This window comes from Heterocephalus glaber, unplaced genomic scaffold (assembly GCF_053883595.1).
Source record: "Heterocephalus glaber isolate CG9 unplaced genomic scaffold, H.glaber_assembly_v1.0 deba00001497, whole genome shotgun sequence".
In the NCBI taxonomy this organism is placed as follows: domain Eukaryota; kingdom Metazoa; phylum Chordata; class Mammalia; order Rodentia; family Bathyergidae; genus Heterocephalus; species Heterocephalus glaber.
The window spans coordinates 63,004,783-63,014,796 of record NW_028258320.1 but is presented as its reverse complement, the minus strand read 5'-3'; the positions used below and the strand labels follow the sequence as shown (position 1 = coordinate 63,014,796).

At 42.2% G+C, this 10,014-nt stretch overlaps 1 pseudogene; it reads left to right on the top strand.

Moving 5' to 3' along the window:
• Nucleotides 1–376: 376 nt before the first annotated feature.
• Nucleotides 377–8,338, top strand: LOC101706797 (metastasis-associated protein MTA3 pseudogene; annotated as a pseudogene).
• The last annotated feature ends 1,676 nt before the right edge of the window (nucleotides 8,339–10,014 follow it).

Genomic DNA, 10,014 nt, shown 5'->3' with positions numbered 1-10,014 from the left:
CTTCATCTATTTCTCCTTCTAAGCTCAAAAGGCAAGAATTTGGTTCTTTTGTTCACTGAATTGTGTCATCCCTTCCTGGAGGCTGGAAAGAGAAAGAGGTGGCCGCCTCATTAAAGGTCACAGAGCAATGGAAACTAAGGGTTAATTCTCCCAGTTTCTCCCAGTCACTCCCTAGACACACTGGAAGCACCCAGCTCTGGAGGGGCACTGCCCAGTGATCTTCCAGATGGAACTGCCAAGGGGGATGCCAAGAGCCTTTGTAGCAGGGACCCTCTTAGTCTGAAAGGAAATAAAGAAGTGATTTTAGTAGCTATTTCTAAAAATTGTTTTTAAACAAGACCCAAGGCTCCATCCCCTTAGTAGCATAAGCTGATGGATGAGGGAAGAAAGGAGGCTGCACTTTCTAGGCTCTTCTGTGTCAGAAAAGGCAGACCTGAGTAGGAACCGTCAGGAAGTGTCAGATAAGGGTTATGACTATGATGATGGCAGTGACGGGGGCAGCCAGTCCCCTGAACCTTCTACGTGGCAGAAACAGTCCTATGCTGAGCAGTTTGCATACAGGATACTGTTTATTTCTCACGGCCATCCTGCGAGGTACTGTGTTAGTCCCATTTAATGGATGAAGAAAAATCCCATTAAAGAGAATAGAAGTTTTCATTGTTTGCCATACAAGTAGGTATTGAGAGAGCAGAATTTTTACCGTGTCTGTTTACCTCTTGGACTCTTGCACTGAACCACTATTCTATGCTTCTTCAAGCAGTTAAAACCAAGAGTAAGTAGGCCACTCCGGTTCCAGGGCCCAGAGATGACCTTCCCTGCCTGGACCAAAAGTGAGGTGTGTTTAAACTTCCCTTGGGTCAGAACTGAATTTGTATTGCTTTGTTTACTGTGGGAAATCGAGACTATGTGACTCAAAATCAACTTCCTCAATTATCTAGGGGAAAAAGGCATCCTTCCCTGCCTCACATCATAGAACCAAATAATTCCACGTGCTTCAAAGATTAAATAATACATTGAAATCATAAAGATATAAAAAATGAAGCATTATTTATAATATTGGAATGGGGAAGGCTATTACAAGTAGCTACTTCACTCTAAAGTCTTAAATAATTGAAATACTTTACCTGATGTTTTTCCCTGGGAAGAAAACCAACACTATTTATAAATCTGAAGAGTAAGTGAAAAACATACTACAGGTTCAGATCTCATTTGCTCCAAAATTATCTCCTATAAAACAAAGACCAATAATCCAACAGAAACTATAGGTTAAGGCTATGAAAAACTTCATAGCAAGGAAGTGATAAAAGTCTCTTAAATATATGAAAAGTGTATAACCTGGTTCATAATTTTTAAAAATCCACATTAAAACTACTCATCTGGTTGGCAAAGATCCAAAAGGATCAGCAAGATGGTGGGCAAAGGATCCTCAGCCAGGGCCAGAGGGCAGGCACACATACTCAGCCCCCAACAAGAGCAGATGGGAGATCAACATTTGATCCTCCCATTCCATTTTCAGAGATTTAGCCCACATACATATGCTCAGAAATAAGAAAGTGGTTATATATGGGGGAATAGTTCTTGTCTCATTGGTTTTAGTAGTAAAAGGTTGGAAGCAACCCACATTGTACAGATGAATGGAAAACTGGTTAAACAAACTAAGGAACAGAATGTTATGCAGAGATTTTTTTAAATGACGCACGGGCAAAAGAATTGAGTTGAATCCTTTCTTCATACTATATACAAAAATTATCTCAAAATGGATCAAAGGCTTAAATGTGTGTCAAAACAATGTGTGTGTGTGTGTGTATGTGTGTGTGTGCACACACACACGTGTGTTGCTGGGGGTCAGACCCAGGGCCTGGCCCCTGCTAGGCAAGTGACCTACCAACCTATATATGTATTTTATTTATGTATCTTTTGATGTTCTGCATCCATCTCTTTATTTTTTAAATTAATTTTATTGGTACATTTTAGGTATACATAGTGATCACATTCATCATAGGGAATTTGTATCTGTACGTGGTATCTCTTCATTCTTCTTTTTCCCCCAACACCCTCCCTCCTTCTTTATTTATAAAAGTTTTGTTTTTGTTTTTTTCTTCTTTTTTTCCCTCCATTCTTTTCCCACTTCCTCATTCTTGTTCTCCTACCCTCTTGAAGATGTGCTTCCCATTTCCCAATATCTATTTTACATTTTGGTCCTTATTTACCCTTTCAATTTCTCACAGCAGAGAAACTAGGTGATACTTGAACATATGTGTCTAATTTATTTCACTTAAGAGTATCGTTTCAAGGTGCATAAATTTACCTAGAAATGTCTCAAGTTTATCCTTCTTTATGGCAGAGTAGTATTCCGTTATATTAAAAAGTCACATCTTCTTTATCCATTCATCCATTGAGGGGCAGTTGGACTGTTTCCAAGATTTAGCTATTACAAATTGCCCTACTATAAGCATGCGTGTGAATATATCACTGTAATATGATGCTTTTAATTCTTTGGGGAAGATACCAAGCAGAGGAATAGCTGGGTCAAATGGAATCTCTAGTTTTAGTTTTTTGACAAATCTCCACTCTGATTTCCACATTGGTTCCCCCAGTCTACACTCCCACCAACAGTGGAGAAGGGTTCCTTTTCCCCCACTGCCTTGCCAGCATTTCCCTACATGTCTTTTAAAAGACAATATAAAAGTGAATTTTCATGATCTTGATTTGGTCATGGATTTTAGATAGGGTATCAAAGGGGCCAGGAATGTAGTTCAGCAGTGCAGCACCTGCCTGGCAAGTGTGAGTCCCTGAGTTTGATTCCTGGTACCAAAAAGAAAGAAAGAAAGAAAGAAAAGAAAAAATAAATTATACTTCATCTAAATTAAAACCCATTTGGGCATCAAATGATATTATCAAGAAAAATGAAAAGAGCCAAGTGTGGTGACACCTGTAATCCCAGCAATCGGGAGGCTGAGGCAGAAGGATTGCCTCGAGTTCGAGGTCACCCTGGGGTACACAGTGAGTGCCTGAACTGCACAGTGAGACCCTGTCTCAAAAAACAAAACAAAAGTGAAAAGATAATCCATAAAATAGGGGAAAACATTTGTCAATCATATATAACTGATAAGTGTTTAGTATTCAGAATAAAGAACTCTTAGAACTCAACATCCACAACAAGAAAAAACAAAAAATGGGCAGATATCATGAATAGATATTTCTCCAAAGAAGAGATACAGTCAACATCATTAATCACTAGGGAAATGCAAATGGAGACCAGTGGAGAGAGACTGTTGAAGAGATGCCAGGATGACAAAGATATTCTGCGATCAGACAGTAGTGATACTACGAATGTACTGGAAGCCACTGAATTTTATACTTCATTAAAATGGTGAATTTTATGTTGTATAAATTTTACTTCACTAACAAACGAAGGAAGTTCTTTATGTAGCAATAGGAATAGTCCCCAAGATATTTTTAAGCAACAAATATATTTTTAAAGCAAGCATCCAACTTCGGAACAGAAGGTGTATATGCTATCATTTATGGTATTCTTAATGCAAGTCTTCATATGGCTTAGCTCCTTGGGAGGAAAAGCAGTGCAAGAGCCCCACACCTGAGCCATGTCTAAATCAGGGAGGAACACACCTTCCTCCGGGGAGGGACACTAGGCATTGGTGACACAAGGTGCACAGTCAGTCAGGCTGCCCAGTTCACCAGTCTTATGCTGGGCCACAAGTAGGCAGCTTCTTCCTGAGGCTCACATCCTCTGGCACTGCCACCTCTTTTGTGCCTAGCCATAGCTAGTTGAGCAGGGGGGCTAGAAAGCTGATCAGTGTGGAGTCCGGTTGTGCACATTTTCTTTGCAACCAAAGTCCCCCAGTCTGGTCCATTACACTTGCTTCCACTCAGAGGGTTTGCAAATTCAGTTCTGTTATGGACTACATTTTTGTGCCCCTCTCCAATTCATATGTCAAAACTTTAAACTCACATGGTATTAGGAAGTGAGACTTTGGAAAACTAATTAGGTTTAGAAGAGGTCTTGAGAGTGGCATCCCTAAAGATTAGGGACTAGAGCTTGCCTTCTCTGCCATGAGGATACAATCAGAAGGTAACTGTCTGGAAACCAAAAAGAGAACCCTCACCAGATGCCAAATCTGCAGCATCCTGACCCTGATCTAGTTTCCAAACTGTGAGAAATAAATGTCTCTTGTTGAAGTCATCCCATCTATGTTAGTTGGCTTTGTGTTACTATGATAAAATCCCTGAGATAAAGTTGTTTATAAGTATAAGTATATAAGTATAAGAAGGAAAGTTTTCTTTTGGCTCAAGTTTCAGAGGGTTCAGTCCCTGGTTGGTTGGATCTATCACTTTTGAGCCTGGGGAGAGGCAGAAATATCACAGCAGGAGTATGTGGTATGGAGAATTACTCACCTCATGGCAGCCCAGAGGCAAAAGTGAGACAAAAAAGGGCCAGAATCTCAATATACCCCTCAAGGAAATGCACCCAGTGACTCAACTTCTTTCAACTAAAGCTCACCAATTAAAGATTATACCATCTCCAAATAGCACTACAGGCTGGGGACCAAGCCCTTCAACACATGAACCTGTGGGGAACACATATTAAAAACCATGGCCCCATCTATGGTATCTCGTGTAGCACTCTGAACGAAGAACAGAGAGAGAATAACGAATCACATTCCCACCTGCCCAGCAGAGGTGTGCGGTCAGCTGGCACTTGGAGCCCAGTCCTGCCCTTGGCTCCTGAGCATCCCTCCTGCCCAGCTGTGGGCAATCTCACCATGCCAAGTGCTATTTCAGCATTTTAAAAAAAATAGCATTTTCATATTGCCTGACCCAGGAATACAAGACAACTGCTTCACCTGGGCTCAACTGAAAGAAAAACAAAAACAACTCACACTGTGATCAGTTCCAACACTGAAGGAAAAACCGGCTGAAAAGAACTTTTTGAGAGACAGCACAGTACTATATTTTATGGGCAATTTCAGGGATTTTTCAAGGATAATTTTGACCATATGTGATTTTCAGTTCATGTGGTAGCTTTGTAATCTTAACACTTGAATTGTGACTCCACTGTAATAAGAGGAGGATACAGACAGCCCCTCTGCACATAAAAGCAGTATCGCTGCTACCCCTTTCCCCAAATGTCCCTCATCCTCCTCTCCACAAGTCTAAACTGATCACATTGATTACACGGGGACACAGGGAAGAGTCCGCACGTGTTCCAAGGGTGATCTGAATGCAAATGTCATTCAAGCCTGTGGTATCTACAGAAAGTTGGAAATCTTATCTTCATGTTATAGTAGAGGGGAAAGCAAGGCTCTGAAAGGCTGTAATTATTCTCAGTCAAGTGGGCAGAGCCAGTAGTGGCAGCACCTGAAATCCAAAGCCCAGTCCCTCTACTGCACCACTCTACCTTCCAGCTCTGGCCAAATTGCACCGGTTACCTCAGCTCACCTGCCCCCCCCCCCCCGCCCTGCCGTGCTAATTTTATTTCTTCAACTTACATCCAATTTAGTCCCTTCTACCCAGGCAGCTTCCATGCCTGCAAACACCCACTGGGGAGGCCTTCTTGAGATGACTCCTACCAAGAAATGTGCTGCTTTCAGCTGGAGCACACATGCCCCAACCAAGCCTCTGGGTCCTGAAACCATCCCACTGCGTTGCAGACAACCTTCTGCAGTAGCCCCTTCCCTTTCCCTGTTCTACTGCTGTTTCTAGTTTCTTTCTCACCCCCTGGTCCTCCAAATACTGCTTGCTTCCAGGGCTTCCTGCAGCTCTTATTATTTCCCTGTCATTGATTTCATGCTGGGGTTTCTAACAACCCAATCCAACTCCCATGCTTTCATTTCTTTTTCTGTCCTTGGAATTTGAAGCATCTCCCAATTTACTACCATCTGCTACCTTAATTAATAGGCTGTTTACCTCCCCTGTAAGACCTTGCAGAGATTCTCCTGGACTTCATCCCCAACTTTGTGCACATTGTGGGCTCTCATTAGTCTTGGTTTATAATCCAGTTTTCAATCTATTTGACAGCCCTCATCTCCAAGCCAATTTGAATTACATTTTTCTCATAGGATTTCATAAGACACAAATACACTTTATTCAAGCCTGGAACAAATTACATGTACAACATTCTCTCTGTCCACTCCTTTTATAATTTGACGGGAACAAAAAAGGAAGAAGAAAAGAACATTAATCTGGTTTGTTTGATGTAAAGTCACTGATTTCTTCCCTGCATTGAAGTCTCAGGTCGGCATGAATATCTCCCAGGAGTTCTCCCTTCTACACAACATGACATGGTTCCTTCTGCCTTCCCCCACCTGACACTCTCCTCCGCAGATTTGCATCACACTCAGTGCCATTGTACTCACATGCATAACAAAAACAAATGAATAAAATGACTGGTTTTATAACCAGAACTGCCAAACCCTTATAGTTGGAGATGCCTGATTAGTTGTCTAGAGTAGAAAATAAGCTATTAGAATTTCTGCTGTTGTTATGACATGGTCATCATTGGCAGTGTCCCTTAGAATGCAATCATCATTTGTTTTATCTTCACAGTAGGGAATAAAGAAGACAGAGACTGCTGGCCATAGTGGCGCATGCCTGTAATCCCAGCACTTGGAGGGTGAGACAGGAAGATCTCAAGTTTGGGGTCAACCCGGACAATTCAGCAAATTCAAGACCAGCCCGGACTACATAATGAGACCCTGTCTCAAAAAAACTAAAAGCCAGTTTGTCTTATATAAGAAACTCAGGGGCGGAGCGGCGGGCGGGGCTCGGCTCTGCTCCGCTCGGCGGGCGGGCGCGCCGACACGGCGGCCAACACGTACCGGGTCGGAGATTATATCTACTTTGAGAATTCCTCCAGCAACCCTTACCTAATTAGAAGAATAGAAGAACTCAACAAGAGGAAATTGAGGAAGAATCTGAAACAATAGTGGAGATCGACTTGACTGATAAACAGAAATACCAATTGAAACATCGGGAGCTCTTTTTGTCACGCCAGTATGAATCTCTACCCGCAACACATATCAGGGGAAAATGCAGTGTTGCCCTTTTGAATGAGACAGAGTCCGTGTTGTCATATCTTGATAAAGAGGACACATTTTTCTACTCATCGGTCTATGACCCCTCAGTGAAGACCTTATTAGCTGACAAAGGTGAAATCAGAGTGGGTCCTAGACACCAAGCAGACATTCCAGAAATGCTCCTAGAAGGAGAATCAGATGAGAGGGAACAGTCGAAATTGGAGGTGAAAGTTTGGGATCCAAATAGCCCACTTACGGACCGACAGATTGACCAGTTTTTAGTTGTAGCACGTGCCATTGGGACATTTGCTTGAGCTCTCGATTGCAGCAGCTCTGTGAGGCAGCCGAGCTTGCACATGACCGCAGCTGCTGCTTCCCGAGACATCACCTTGTTTCACACTATGGATACGTTGTACAGACATGGCTATGACTTGAGCAGTGCAATTAGTGTCTTGGTACCACTTGGAGGACCTGTTTTATGCAGAGATGAAATGGAAGAATGGTCAGCCTCTGAAGCTAGCTTATTTGAAGAGGCATTGGAAAATATGGCAAAGACTTCAATGATATACGTCAAGACTTTCTCCCTTGGAAATCATTGACGAACATCATTGAATATTATTACATGTGGAAAACTACTGACAGATATGTGCAGCAGAAACGTCTAAAAGCTGCAGAAGCTGAGAGTAAACTGAAACAAGTATATATCCCAACTTACAAACCAAACCCCAACCAAATATCCACCAGCAATGGCAAGCCTGGCACTGTGAATGGAGCTGTGGGGAGCACGTTCCAGCCCCAGAATCCCCTCTTAGGTCGAGCCTGTGAGAGCTTCTAGGCTACACAATCTCACCAGTGGTATTCCTGGGGCCCACCTAACATGCAGTGTAGATTGTGTGCAACTTGTTGGCTGTACTGGAAAAAGTACAGAGGCCTTAAAATGCCCACCCAGCCAGGAGAGGAGAAGTTATCTCCCAGCCAATCATCAGAGGATGCCCGAGTTAGAAGTCACCTGTCCCGGCAGGCCATGCAGGGAATGCCAGTCCGAAACACTGGGAGCCCAAAGTCTCCTGTGAAGACGCGCCAAGCTTTCTTCCTCCACACAACGTATTTCACAAAATTTGCTCGTCAGGTCTGCAAAAATACCCTTCGATTGTGGCAGGCAGCAAGACGTCCATTTGTTGCTATTAATTATGCTGCCATTAGGGCAGAATGTAAGACGTTTTTAAATTCTTAATCTTACATGTTGTGCTTTTCTGACCATTTTCTTTCTTTCCCCCTCTCTTTTTTGTTTGTTTGTTTGTTTGCAATAAACATAAGTTCTTGTGTACAAAAAAAAAAAGAAACTCAGGCTACACATAAAGAGCAAAATAAAAAGTGGATAATAGGAAGTCGGGAGATAGATGTTTCTCAAACAGAAAAGAGATCAAGGGGTAGAGGGAGCAGAGAGGAAGGAGATTAAAAAGATGGGATTAATATATGCTACGTACATATACCAACTCCCCACCAGGAGTGTAAACATTATGTACAGCAAACACATACTAAAAAAACCCAAAAACCTAAAAACCAGGTGACACACACCTGTATTTCCAGTATTCTGGGAGGCTGAGGCAGGAAGACCACAAGTTCAAGCCCAGCTTGGACAACATAGCAAAACTCTGTCTCAAAATTTAGAAAAATAAAAATTTACTGGGGATGTAGATCAGGGCAAAGGCCCTGAGTAGTTCACTTCCAAGTATCAGGGGAAAAAAGACAAGAAAGATAAGCGAGAGGGAGGAAATGGTAAGGACCAGCATCTACCAAGCTCCTTCTTTGAATCAGAGTCTGAGTGTGGGGGTAGCTTCTGAGTTGGATTTCAGTGATGAATTTTAAACCTGCTTCATCCACTTCTCCTAAATATTTTAGTGAAGATGCCAACCTCCAGGCCTCAGTCCTACTTTAAACTCAGAGCTTGGGAGTGAGGCTCAGGAATCCATTTTCCTAAAGTCCCACAGGTACTTATTTGATTAATGAGTGAATTTGAGAAGTATTATTAGTTTTGGGGTTTTTTTCTTGAGACACGATATCTTGTCATGTATTCCAGGTCAACCCATATTCTATGCTGACTTTGAACTCATTATGCAGCCTATGCTGGTCTTGGCTCATGGCAATCCTCCTGCTTCAGCTTCGCACTTGCTGAGACTACAGGTGTGCAGCCACACACCTGGCCAGAAGTCTTAGATTTTCAAAGCAGCCCAGAAATGTCATCTTAGTCTTTTTCGTCAGCCATCTGTCAACTGAAGGAACTAAATCTCAGGCGACTTAGATAATTTTCCCAGCATCCCAGACTAGAAACTCATAAACCCATCAGGAAAGACAGGGCTGTAGGACTCTTGTTATGTATATTTTATCACAGTTTTTAAAAAGCGTAAAAAATATGTGGACCTAGTGGGAGATGAAGCCATGTGTATGTGTTCCCTGGAACATTCTCCAAGAGCAAGACTGTGAAATAAAGCCCTGAGGCTTCCTGCTACTTTTCCCCTCAGCTGAATGAAAAAGAGATTTCTAGTTAATTGAGGGTTCAGGATGGTTAAGGCTTTAGAGTGTTTTATCCTTATATCTTTTTTCTTTCTTTCTTTCTTTCTTTCTTTTTTTTTGCATTTTGACACAGAGTCTCACTCTGTAGCCCAGGCTGACCTCGAACTCACAGCAATCCTCCTGCCTCCGCCTCCTGAGTGCTGGGATTACAAGCATGTGCCACCATGCCAACTCATCTTTTTTTCTTTTTTCTTTTTCTTTTTTTGGTACCAGGGATCGAACTTGGGACATTGTGCTTGCGAGGCAGGCGGCAGAACCACTGACCTAAATCTCCAGCCCCCTCATCTTTTTCTCTTTTTTTTAAATTTTATTCTTTTGTTGGTACATTTTAGGTATACAATGTGTTTACATTTATCATTGGGTGCTTGTACCTGTCTTCATCTTTTTCTCTAACGGCAAGAAG